At 41.7% G+C, this 12394-nt stretch overlaps 1 long non-coding RNA gene across 1 annotated transcript in view; it reads right to left on the bottom strand.

Moving 5' to 3' along the window:
- The window catches only part of LOC136400679 (uncharacterized), a 25472-nt gene extending 13078 nt beyond the window's left edge, over positions 1-12394 (bottom strand). The window contains exon 1 of the long non-coding RNA XR_010750351.1: positions 10313-12394. This is a non-coding gene — a long non-coding RNA (uncharacterized lncRNA). The remainder of the gene's footprint in view (positions 1-10312) is intronic.

The following is a 12394-nucleotide window of genomic DNA, read 5'->3' as shown; positions in this document are numbered from 1 at the left end:
ATACGAAGCGAAATAAGTAAATCAGAAAAAAACAGGAACTGTATTATTCCATACGTAGGTGGGACATAATAGTGAAACTAAGAGACATTTATAAGAGTGTGGTGGTTACGGGGGGGAGGGGGGAATGGGATAGGGAAAGGGGGTGGGGAGGGGCACAAAGAAAACAAGATAGAAGGTGACAGAGGACAATCTGACTTTGGGTGGTGGGTATGCAACATAATTGAACGACAAGATAACCTGGACTTGTTATCTTTGAATATATGTATCCTGATTTATTGATGTCACCCCATTAAAAAAATAAAATTATATAAAAAAAAAAAAAAAAAAAAAAGAACAAAAAATGTCCAATACTAGACAAGGATGAGTCTGAGAGAAACAAGCGCCAGCTCACCAAAGAACCCTTTACATGTACCATCATAATTTTTTAGTAAGCTAATAATATGTTTTTCTCCCTCATCTCCCGCCATTTGTACCCTAAGATAAGAAATTCAGAGAACAAATTTAACTACTATTATTAGCAAACAAAAAAATAATTACACAAATGTCCCTGAGTTCAACATCAATTTGTGGGTATACAGGCCTTGTCCATGTCCTGAAATAATCATCTGCCTTCAATGTCAGTGGCTTATCCTTGAAGGGACTTTGACGTCTGCTGTAGGCAGCGACACATGTAAGAGATAGATGTTCTTTCAGTTAGGTAGGTGCCTTTTTAAAATGAGAAATGTGACCCATGAGTTAACTCCTTTAAGTCTGGCTGTGCATGGGTTAGTAATACCTGATAAGTTACCTTCTAATGCAGTTGGAGAGAGTCTTTTATTTAATGTCTCCTCCAATAGGCCAAATCTCCTGGTTGTAAGCCATGGTCTTTGAAATCTTTGTCTCTTGGCAGTGCTCAGTGAAATGAATCAGTTACTAATTTATCAATTCCTTTAAGCTTATTAATAATCCTCAAAAAATAACGTTGAATGTCTCCTTTTAGTAAGGTGGTTCATATGCCCCTTTATCCAGATACACAAGGTGTATAGTGACTATTCATAAGGAGAGGGCTACGTTTATCAAAAGGAGTAAGTAGATCTCAGGTTATGGAGCTCCATGGAGAGGGCTTATGACCAGGGAGATAAAAAGCTGCTGAAATTTTAGCCTGTTGAGTTTTGATTGTTTCAGAAGACTAAGGGTAATAAGCACAATGAAAATGCTGTAGAATAGGGCAAATGTTACAGATGAAGTGCATTATCTGCCCAGTGAAATGAGTTCCTCAGTCACTATGTAACTCAGAAAGAAGTCCCCAATTGGGGTTTTTCCCCCAATATCAATTTACCTACCATTACAGCTCTCCTGCAAGGGAATGCCTCAATCCAACGAGAAAACATACAAATCATAACTAACACATATTTGTTATGGATAGGATCCAATTGCCATACCTCAAAATGGATCTAAAAGAAGTGGGATGTCCTTGGGACCCATGGAGTGGTTTTCCTGGGCTATATTTTGAACAGATAGAACACCTACTAGACATTCTATTAGGCACAGTGGGAGAGCTTCAGTATTATTGTGTACTGCATGAAATCATCTACTCTGGACTCCAATATGTTATTTCATGTGCATGTTGAGCCCCTACAGGTAGGATTGGTTTCTAATAGGGTCGAAGCCCTATCTGTTTTTCTGGGTGGAAGTTTCCCCCTTTTTGTTGCCATATCCTCTTTTTCTGTCACTGTCTGTTGGAACTGTAATAGTCTTTTATCGATTTAATATGGAGTAAGGATCACTCTCTGGTCTCAATAATTTGGCTGCCTCTCTAGCTGCAACATCAGCTAAATGATTTCCTTTTGCTTCCATGGTGGCGGCTTTAGAATGTCCTGGAATTTTGATAATGGCCAATTGTTTCTGTTGCTGTGTGGAATCTAACAATTCTGTCCCCGTTTTCCATTCTTTAGGGACTGCTGTGAGGAAGTTAAGAAGCCTCACTGCTTATATAACATTCCAAGTTGGGAGATTAACCAAAAGGCAGTGACTGTCAGTGTAAATATTGACTGTTTGATCTTTGGCCAGTAGACAAACCCAAGTTAGAGCAATTAATTTGGCTTAACTGGGCAGATCTTTATTCAGGTAAAGAAAAATTTCAGTCACGTCCACCATGGAAGTTATTGCATAGTCATCTTGACAATGTTTCTGTCCATCTTTCAGGATAAGATCCATCTGTAAATCAAATTAAGTTAGCATTATCAGGAGTTTCCTGTAAGTCATTCTCAGAAACAAGAAGGTGGTCAGTAAGCAAAACACAATCAGGGATGTCTTCTTCATCCTGTAAAGAGGGTAGTAAAGTTTCTGCTAGGTGCAGAAAGCAAGAGTATTTCATAAGCCAGTTTACTGACAGAGAAGTGTTGATTGTGATGAGACTTCAGTAAAGAATCAAAAGAATGAGGAACACAAATAGTTAAGGAAGAGCCCATAGCTGTCTGTTCTGTTTGTTTGCATAGCAGCGCTGTAGCAGAGAGGGCCCTTATGCCACCGAGTCTAATTGCGGACTATATCCTATAGGTCTATGGTGATCTCCATGTTTCTGAACCAGAAATCCTAAAGCATTTTCATATATGAAAATAAAGTAAGTTTATAAATAGGGTAACCGAGAGTGGGAGCTTTGGATCATCTTTCTTTAGAGCTTTTACATCTTGTTTCTCTTCAGGGTTCTATTGAATTGTATCAGGCTGATCTGATATTAATAAGATATGTAGAGCTTAGGCCATTAATAAAAAATTAGAAAACCAATTGCAACAGTATCCAGACATACCCAAGAATCCTTTAAGCAGTTTTGTTGTTTTTGGAAGAGGAAAGGATGGGATTCCTGTGAGTATTTCAGGGTCATTTAGTAAGATGTCCAATTTATTTTACTCAGGGAAAACAAAATTGAAGCTTGTCTTTGAGACACTATGTCCTTTTATAGCTAGCTGTTGTGTCCTTTTGAGAGTCTAGTAAGGTCCTAGAGCATAAAAGTAAAACATCCATAAACTGGATTGGAGTGGAATCTCTGGGAAAATCAAGATCATTTAAATCAGCTTTCAGTATCTGAGAGAAATAGTTGGGATTCTCTGTCTTTCCCTGGGGCATTACAGCCCAAGTAAATTGGTGATTTTCCTAGGTAAAGGCAAAGAGACATTGACTGTCATTTTCTAAAGGAATACAAAAAAAAAAAAAAGACACCACATAATTTTATTACTGAAAAATATTGGCAGTCTACAGGAATGGCTGATAAGGGTGTGTAGATTTGGAGTCAAAGGATGTCTGGGAATAATTATTTTATGTATAGCTATGAGATCCTGTACTATTCTCTCTTTTCCCTTTAGGTTTCTTTATTGGGAGACTTACAGGGGCTCATACATGAAATTATAAGCCCATTTTAAAGTAATATTGTATAATAGGCTTAATTCCAGCTAGTGCATCAGGTCTAAAAGTATATTGGTGAATATTAAGTAGATACAAACTCTTATCAATAGCTATTTTAATAGGAGTGGCTGACCTAGTCTTGCCCATATCTGTACTGAAAAAGACCCAAAGTTGCCTTGAAATGTCCTGCAACAAACATTTAGTTTCAAGATCAGTTTCCTCATTTTTGTTCCTTTAAAATAATTATTTTCCCAACTAGGTCAGTATCTGATTCATTTAGTTTTACATATATTTCACCTTATAAGAAAAGGATGTGTGGGCATCATGGTTTCAAGAAAATCCCTCCCTATTACCAGGTGAATTGGGTCAGACTTGACTAGTAGAAATATATGTTGCCCAGTAACATTCCCTAGTTGGAAGGAAACAGGTTCTAATTAAAAAAAAATTGGTTGATAGTATCCCTAGCATTTGTATAGACGCTTTACTCTGGGTGGGAGTGCAACTTAATTAGATAGGGTTAAGAAAAGATAAAGTAGCCCCAGTATCTACAAAGGTCTTTGTAATTTCTCCCCTTTTATGGTAATTTCAATTTCTCCTAAAGTATATATATTAGTACGAAGAAGGGGAAATGTCCTCTCTTAGCCCTCAGAGCAGCCCTATGCTCGGTTCTATTTCTTTTCCTTTCCTAAATCCCATTTCAGTTTTCTACCATCCTTCTTAAGGTGACCTTGCTTTCTAGATACAATAAGAACAGACTCTTCTTTCCCCTTATCTAAAAGACTTTTGGGGAGGTCTGACCTAATTGCTTAATTGCTGGAGACATAGGTCCATTATTTTTGGCAGTTTGATCTTTTCCTTTTTTTTCTTTTTTTTTAAACATCTTTTAGGTAGTTGATCAGCCAGTATTGCCAGTTTATTTTGTTTAATTAGAGTTACAAGCTCTTCATCTAGTCCTTCCAAAATGCCAAATTTAGTAAGGAATCAGTTTGATGATCTTTAAAACTGAAGACAGACCTGAGTATTGCTTGAAACTTGAAACATTCAAAAAAAACCAGGCACTGGTACATCAGGCTTTCTTTTACGTTTCTGGAACTTGGCCCAGTCCATTTTCTGGGTAAAGATCTCAGGTGTGGCTTGGTAAAGACAGCAGGCCATTTCCCTGCATTTGCCCCAGTCTATCTCTTTCTGTTTTAAAAAGTCCTTCATAGGAGTTTTCCAGCAAACCTTATTTAGTGTTTCTGTTGCTTTGCTTTCAGAAACCAATAGGTGCATTAATTGGAATAGCTCAGAGTAGCCAGGATCATATGTTCTAATAGCTAAATCAAATTCCTTTGTGAACCTATCAGAGTCCTGGAGAGGGTCACGGTAAACCTTTAGTCAGATTCCTTAATTCTGTTCTAGAAAAAGCAACATATACATATAATTGCTGGTTCCCCCCTGGCTGAGATGGCTTTTCCCTAAAGGGAGCTGCCAGAATTTCTGGGTTTTCTGGTCTATATGCCTGGCTTTCTAGTCTGCTTCCCCTAGGCCAGTAGGGAGTGGCGGTGAAGGAGATATAGAAGAGATGAAAGGGGAAGAAAGAAGGGAAGAGGAGGATAAGTTCAGACAAGGAAGTCCAGAAAGCAAAGATACAGTGGAGTAGCGGGAGAGGGGAGAAAAATGGGGTTTAGAATTTATCAGCTCGAAAAGGCTTCTTTAGTTCAGAGATTGTCTCTAAAATATTAACTTTCTGTATAGAATAGAATTTAACTGTGCTCCACCTAGGAGTTTCTAACTTCCAATCAAAATTACCCATTCATTCAGTTTAATTTTAGAACAGGCTGTTTTTCATTGAGCATGCAGAAAAATCAATTAGGAAGCATCAAAAGTTCTGCACTTTAGCCTGACCTGTGATGGCACAGTAGATAGAGCATTGACCTGGGACAATGAGGTCTCAGATTCAAAACCCTGAGGTCAGTGGATTGAGCATGGGATCATGGACTTTATCCTATGGTCGCTAGCTTAAGCAAGGGGTCACTGGCTCAGCTGAAATGTCCCCACATTCTGTCAAGGCATGTATGAGAAGCAGTCAATGAACAACTAAGGTGCCACAACAAAGACCTGATGCTTCTCATCTCTTTCTTTTTTTTTTTTTTTGTATTTTTCTGAAGTTGGAAACGGAGGCAGTCAGATAGACTCCCGCATGCGCCTGACCGGGATGCACCCGGCATGCCCACCAGGAGGCGATGCTCTGCCCATCCGGGGTGTCGCTCTGTTGCAACCAGAGCCATTCTAGTGCCTGAGGCAGAGGCCATGGAGCCGTCCTCAGCGCCCGGGCCAACTTTGCTCCAATGGAGCCTTAGCTGCAGGAGGGGAAGAGAGAGACAGAGAGGAAGGAGAGGGGGAGGGGTGGAGAAGCAGATTGGCGCTTCTCCTGTGTGCCCTGGCCGGGAATCGAACCCGGGACTCTACCACTGAGCCAGGCCGATGCTCTACCACTGAGCCAACCAGCCAGGGCCATCTCATCTCTTTCCCTTCCTGTCTTGCTAAAAAAAAAAGTTCTGCTCTTCAGCCATCTCAAGCTGCTATCATTTTTAGTTAAATTTTCCCATCTCTGTAGGTACTTACAAGTTGAATTTCAATAGAAATTAAACATATAGCCTGAGGTAGTAGTAACGAGAGGCTGGGGTTCTTGGTGTTTATTGACCTTAGCAGCACAATTTCCCATGTTAATTTTAGTGTTTTTTTTCTTTTTAGCGAGAAAGAGAGGGACAGACAGGAAGGGAGAGAGATGAGAAGCACAATTCTTTGTTGCAGCATCTTAGTTGTTCACTAATTGCTTTCTCATATGTGCCTTGACTGGGGTGGGGAGTGAGGGCTACAGCTGAGCCGGTGACCCCCTTGCTCAAGCCAGTGACCTTTGGGCTCAAGCTAGTGACCATGGGGTCATATCTATGATCCCACGCTCAAGCCAGTGACCCCACACTCAATCTGGTGAGCCCAGCTCAAGCCGGCGACCTCAGGGTTTTGAACCTGGGTCCTCTGCATCCCAGGTTGGTGCTCCTGGGCCACCATCTGGTCAGGCAATTTTAGTTTTCTTTGGAAATCTTCAGTCTGAACAAATTTCTAGAGCTATATAATAGGTTAGTGTGCTGCATATAGATTGACCTCCAAGGGGCTGTCACCTTTCTCTTAAATTTTTAAACTTTTTTTTTTTTTTAATTTTAGCAAGAGGAGTGGAGGCAGAGAGACCCCCGCATGTGCACCAACTGGGATCCACCTGGCAAGCCCACTAGGGGGTGGTGCTTTGCCCATCTGGGGCCCTTGCTCTGTTGCAACTAAAAATGGATGGCTCCATTTTTTAGTGCCTCAGGCAGAGGCCATGGAGCCATCCTTAGCACCCGAAGCAAACTCACCTGAACCAATCGAGGCATGGCTGCAGGAGGGGGAGAGAGAGAGAAAGAGGAGGAGTGGAGTAGATGTTGCTTCTCCTGTGTGCCCTAACCAGGAATCAAACCCGGGATATCCATACACTGGATTCTACCACTAAACTAATTGGCCAGGGCTTGGCTGTCACCTCTGCCTCACTTAAACACTCTTACGTGTCTCTCCCAGATGTCTAATACAACTGTGAGGAATTTCAGTGCTAGGTCACCAGCCTTTATGTATGCTTCCCTGGATGAGACAATTATTTCATTACACTTGTGTTGGAATGCCCTGTAGGACCCTGCTTGTCTTGAGGGGTACCCTCTGACACCTCCACATTCTTAGTCACCTAAGAATACTCAAAACTCAAGCTGGAGGAAGTAAATGTTCCTTATCTTCAGAGCTCAACAAGTTCAAACTTATTTATCCTGCATAGGAATTTGTTCAAACTCACAGTAAGTAGTTTTAATTGAAAAGCTGAAATTAAAAGCACTCCTAACCTCTAGTGCCACCTTGAGGATTTTCTAAGAACAGCTCAAATAAAGTTAGATCCTAGTCTACCACAAGCAAAAGGGAGGTCCTGTACGCAAAACATTAACTCACCCAAGTTCACCCAATGTGAAGCCTGGAGCTGGTGGGGCTCAATCAGCCCCTGCTGATTCCTAGCATGGGGTCTAGTTCCACAAGGTGATCATGGGTGAGCTTCACTAGAATCCTGCCAAGTATGCCAGGTAAATGCAGACAGAAACATCCAGCATAAGTCTTAGAATAGTTTACGCATTCGAGCCAAATTGAACACAATTGCTGGGAAGCGAAATCTCAATAAATTGAGAAAATGCTCCAGAAAATTGCAGTTTTGCAGCTTATTGTATACATTAAGTCGAAAGTGACATGGAGCATTACATAAAATTCACTGGTGGTATATATTAGGGAGGCAGGAGAAAGTGGGGAAGCCTCTGCAACTGGATAAAAAATCAAATGGAGGGACACATACTTCTTTTACACTGGTGGGTCCACGATAGTTAACATTTACAGGACAGAGAGATGGTATGTGGGTAACAAGATAACACGTGGTCTTGGTGGTTATGCCTTCCAGGGGTCTGAAAAAGACCCAATTCCTGACTTTTCAAAGGTATATTATCTTAGATGCACAAAGACAATAATTTCAAAGTTTAAGATTGACCTTTGTCAAGAAAGCCACAGGTGTATAATGTGACTTCCACCATGACCTGCATTTAGTTAGGAATTTTATGTTCAGACTACTTGTGTGGTTACTTTTGGTTTCTGGGTTTATAAGGTCTGCCATGTGTCTCCCCTGAGCTCGTCAAGTTTAGTATGTGGCCCCTTTTCATCCATAATCCCATAGACCAGTGGTCCCCAATCTTTTCTGGGCCACAGACCGGCTTAATGTCAGAAAATATTTTCACGGACAGGCCTTTAGGGTGGGATGGATAAATGCACAAAATAAAATTATGCGACCAGCAAAAAAACTGTGGTATTTTTAAATATAATTGTTGAACTTATGAGACAAGCGTCAAGAGTGAGTCTTAGACGGAGGTAACAGAGGGAATCTGGTCATTTTTAAAAAATAAAACATCGTTTAGACTTAAGTATAAATAATGTAAGTTATTTATTCTTTCTCTGCAGACCGGTACCAAATGCCCCACGGACCGTACCGGTCCATGGCCCGGGGGTTGGGGACCACTGCCATAGACCAAATTCTACATTATTTTCAATATAGCTCTGCTATATTCTGTATTTTATAGTCTGTTTTTAATATTTTTAATTAGGTGAATAAACATTTTTAAATTCTCTAAAAATCTTTAAGCACTTCAAAACTTATGCAATCCAGATAGAAAACAAAGGTCACCACCTGCTGTGAAATCAAACAAATGGGAAGGAGTATGTTCTAGAGCAAGAATAGAGCAGGGGTCCTGTCTGAAGTTAGGCCAAGGCTCCTGCTTCTAATATGAATACCACCCAGGCGTCCCCAAACTACGGCCCACGGGCTGCAATGCAGCCCCCTGAGGCATTTATCCAGCCCCCACTGCACTTCTGGAAGGGGCACCTCTTTCATTGGTGGTCAGTGAGAGGACCACTGTATTTGGCAGCCCTCCAATGGTCTGAGGGACAGTGAACTGGCCCCCTGTGTAAAGTTTGGAGACCCCTGTAAAATGCCGCTGGAGATATGTCAGTGAGCTAACATAATTTACTATCTCAGGGCAGGTCAAGAGCTGCATCGACTGCCGGTGCTGATGGCTTATTGTGTGAATGAAATCTCGTGCTTCCTGGTTGAGATGCAGTTAAGTGTAGCAGACACTGCAGGTTGTTTCACTATCATTCTATTCTTCTTTACTAATCAAACACTCATTTTATTACAAGTGGCAATGTGCCCAGCTAAGAGTATATTTCCTAGACTTTCTTGCAGCCAAGTGTGGCTATTAAATCACTGGTGGGGCTTCTAGGAAAAGACTCGTCAAAGGGACTAACTCAACTGGAAGTTTATTCTCATCTCACTCCCTCCTCCCTGCCTGGGACACAGTTATGGTCTAGACATTGGTGAAGCTGGGAGGACATACTAAGGCTGTGAAGCAGAAAGATGGGAACATGGTCTCCTGGTGACATGAAGTGCAAACAAACCCGACACTGCCTGCTCCCCACATGCTGCTAACTGGCACCCACTAACCAAGGCTCTCAGCTCACATTTCCTGAAGTACCTCTCAAAACTCTCACAATTTAATAATTTGCTGTGAAATTCCTCTTTAGGGCTGAGTAGCTTACTTATGTAATAAATAAAAGCAAAAAGGTCTTGTGCTTAAGAACAAAAGGAAACATAAAATGTATTTCTAATCTGTTCAGAAGAGAAAAGCTCTTGAAATGATTAGTCTTGAGTACTGAAAAAGAGTATTTCCTTTTAAGGAATATTTTGCTTTACAGGGAAAATGACACTGAAGTCCTTCATTTGAATGGCAGTACTTGCATGATGGCTGAATGTATTCTTCAAATGGAGTAAAAACACCAACCCCAATTTAAAATAGGCAAATCATACAACCCACATAGTACAGGAGACCAATATTAGTTGACAGTATGGTGAAATTAGATACAGTACATCCTCCTAGGAAACATGGACAATAAAAGGAAAATAATTCAGACGACTAGAGCAAGAAAGCACATCATTTGAGAGACAGGAACACCTTAAATGCTGCTCTGAATTGCCAAAGGGTTCAGAGCACTAACTTGTTTTCTTCATTTCATTTCTCTTGGATTACCTTGATCTTCACTGAGTAGAGGCCAAGTCTGTGTTACCACTCTATTCCCAAAACCTACAATGCTCAACAAATACTAATGCTCACCTTAACTGCCTACTGTATTGACCTCCCTGGCACAAACCATGTCCCCTCTCCAACCAGTTTACATCCCACTCTAGCCAGAGTGGGCCTTAAAAATGCACCACTTCCTGCACCTCTCCCTTCTCTTACCTGCCATTATGCTCCAGTAGTTAAGCCACTGACGGAATTAATCTCACCTGTAACAGAGTCCTGGTGCTCTTCTGTATCTCCCAGCACTCCATCAGCTCCTGGAGCTCCAAGGACCGTTTCCTCAGTGCTTGGCACTTAAATCCCATTACATCATTGAAGGTACCATCCCACGACATGTTAAATATTTTCTGCACTTAAAATACACATATTTGTTATTAACTAATGGATTCTATTGCACAAGCCAATATTTCACATGAAGCACTTTTCTAAGCTGGGAAATAGCATAGCTAAACAAGCTCAAGATTCCTCGATACACAAGAACTCTGGAATAGACCTTTTTTAGAGGAGGGGAGGCAGTGAGGCAGACTTCTGCATGCACCTCCACCGGGACCCACCCGGCAACACTATCTGGGGCCAAAGCTCCAGTACCAAGCTACTTTTAAAGCCTGAGACTACATGCTCAAACCAGCCTAGCTATCCTCAGGGCCCAGGGCCACGTTCGAACCAATCAAGCCACTGGCTGTGGGAGAAGATAGGGGTGGGGAGAGAAGCAGATGGTCACTTCTTTTGTGTGCCCTGACTGGGAATCAAACCCAGGACACCCGCATGCTGGGCTGACGTTCTACCCAGTGAGCCACTGGTCAGGGACAATATTAAAGTCTGGACATATCTACCAGCATAGAAATATAGGAAAAAATACTTTCTACCAAATAGTGACAGATTTCAGTTTTGTGAATAAATCGTTTCATCATTGCCTAGTACAAAAACTGTAGATTTTGACCCACTAGCGAGTTATGAAATATTCAGTCTTGATAAGCACTGAATAGCTGAAAGAGTGCATCACACATTATAAAGATTACACCATTTTGTAAAACTTGTTTCAGAAATACAACTCTGTGCATAGAGGGTTATGATATTCAATTTATTTCTTACAAGGTGCCAGAAAAATGTTAGGAAAATATGTCCTCTGGGAAATGACACTTCTGCTTGCTGGGATGTTCATCATCAAGCTTCTCTACTAGGGAGGGAGGAGCATCCAGGTTACTGTTTTTAAATGCATTTTCAGTCTTCACTTTACCATCATTACAAGTCTTTTATTTCACACCTCTGGTGCACACCCATCCCCATTTTCTTGTGGGGATGGGGTGAATATATTTTGTCATGCTGCAAATATAACAAGTGTCAATTACCTCTATGATCAAAGAAATACACTGGTTTTTAAAAATTGTGTACTAAGTTTTCTCAAAGCACACTAAATTTAACTTTTATTGATGACTCAGGCTTTGGTCCTCAAGAACATGGAAAACAGGTACTTTTCATGTTCAGTAAGTACATGTGATCCTTACCTGCCATTTAAGAGGGAGGATACTTCATAAAATAGGGGGCATCCGGGAGGCTCCTTGAAAGGAAAGCTAGTTTGCTCACAAACGTGCACACAGCAATTCAGTCAAGGCTGAGACAAACATTGAGCATGCCTCACAGCTCCCAGGTATGCCAGTGCCACTGGAAATCAACCACAGAGTCCCAGAGCACCCCAAATGCTGCAGGAACAGGTGGTGAGGATCTTTGGCTTGTCTGTCCCTGCCAGGCCCTGTCTAGACACCTAGGTCACTAGCTCCAAATGGGACTGGGTGGAACCAATGGGTCCTATAGATCGGAAACCTAAAATCTCAACTAAGAATGTATTTTTCTCTCAAACACACACACACACACACACACACACACACACACACACACACACTCTCTCTCTCTCTCTCTCTGCCTGACCAGGCAGTTGGGCAGTGGAAAGAACATCAGACTGGGACACAGAGGACCCAGGTTCAAAACCCCAAGGTCGCCGGCTTGAGCTGTTGCTGGCTTGAGCAAGGGGTCACTCACTCTGTTGGAGCCCCCGTCAGGGCATATATGAGAAAGCAGTCAATCAACAACTAAGGAGCTGCAACAAAGAATTGATGCTTCTCATCTCTCTCCCTTCCTTCTGTCCCACTCTGTTCCACACACACACACACAAAAAGCACAGATTCTTAAATAGCCTAGCTTGTCACTAAGTAGGAGACAACTCAGCCTCTGCTCCTCCCTGACAATGCTGAGTGTTAGCCCCATGCCAGCAGCAGCCTAGAAGGAGCCGT

Source organism: Saccopteryx leptura, chromosome 3 (assembly GCF_036850995.1).
Source record: "Saccopteryx leptura isolate mSacLep1 chromosome 3, mSacLep1_pri_phased_curated, whole genome shotgun sequence".
NCBI lineage: Eukaryota > Metazoa > Chordata > Mammalia > Chiroptera > Emballonuridae > Saccopteryx > Saccopteryx leptura.
The sequence above is the reverse complement of the archived record's forward strand: the minus strand, read 5'-3'. Positions and strand labels throughout refer to the sequence as shown.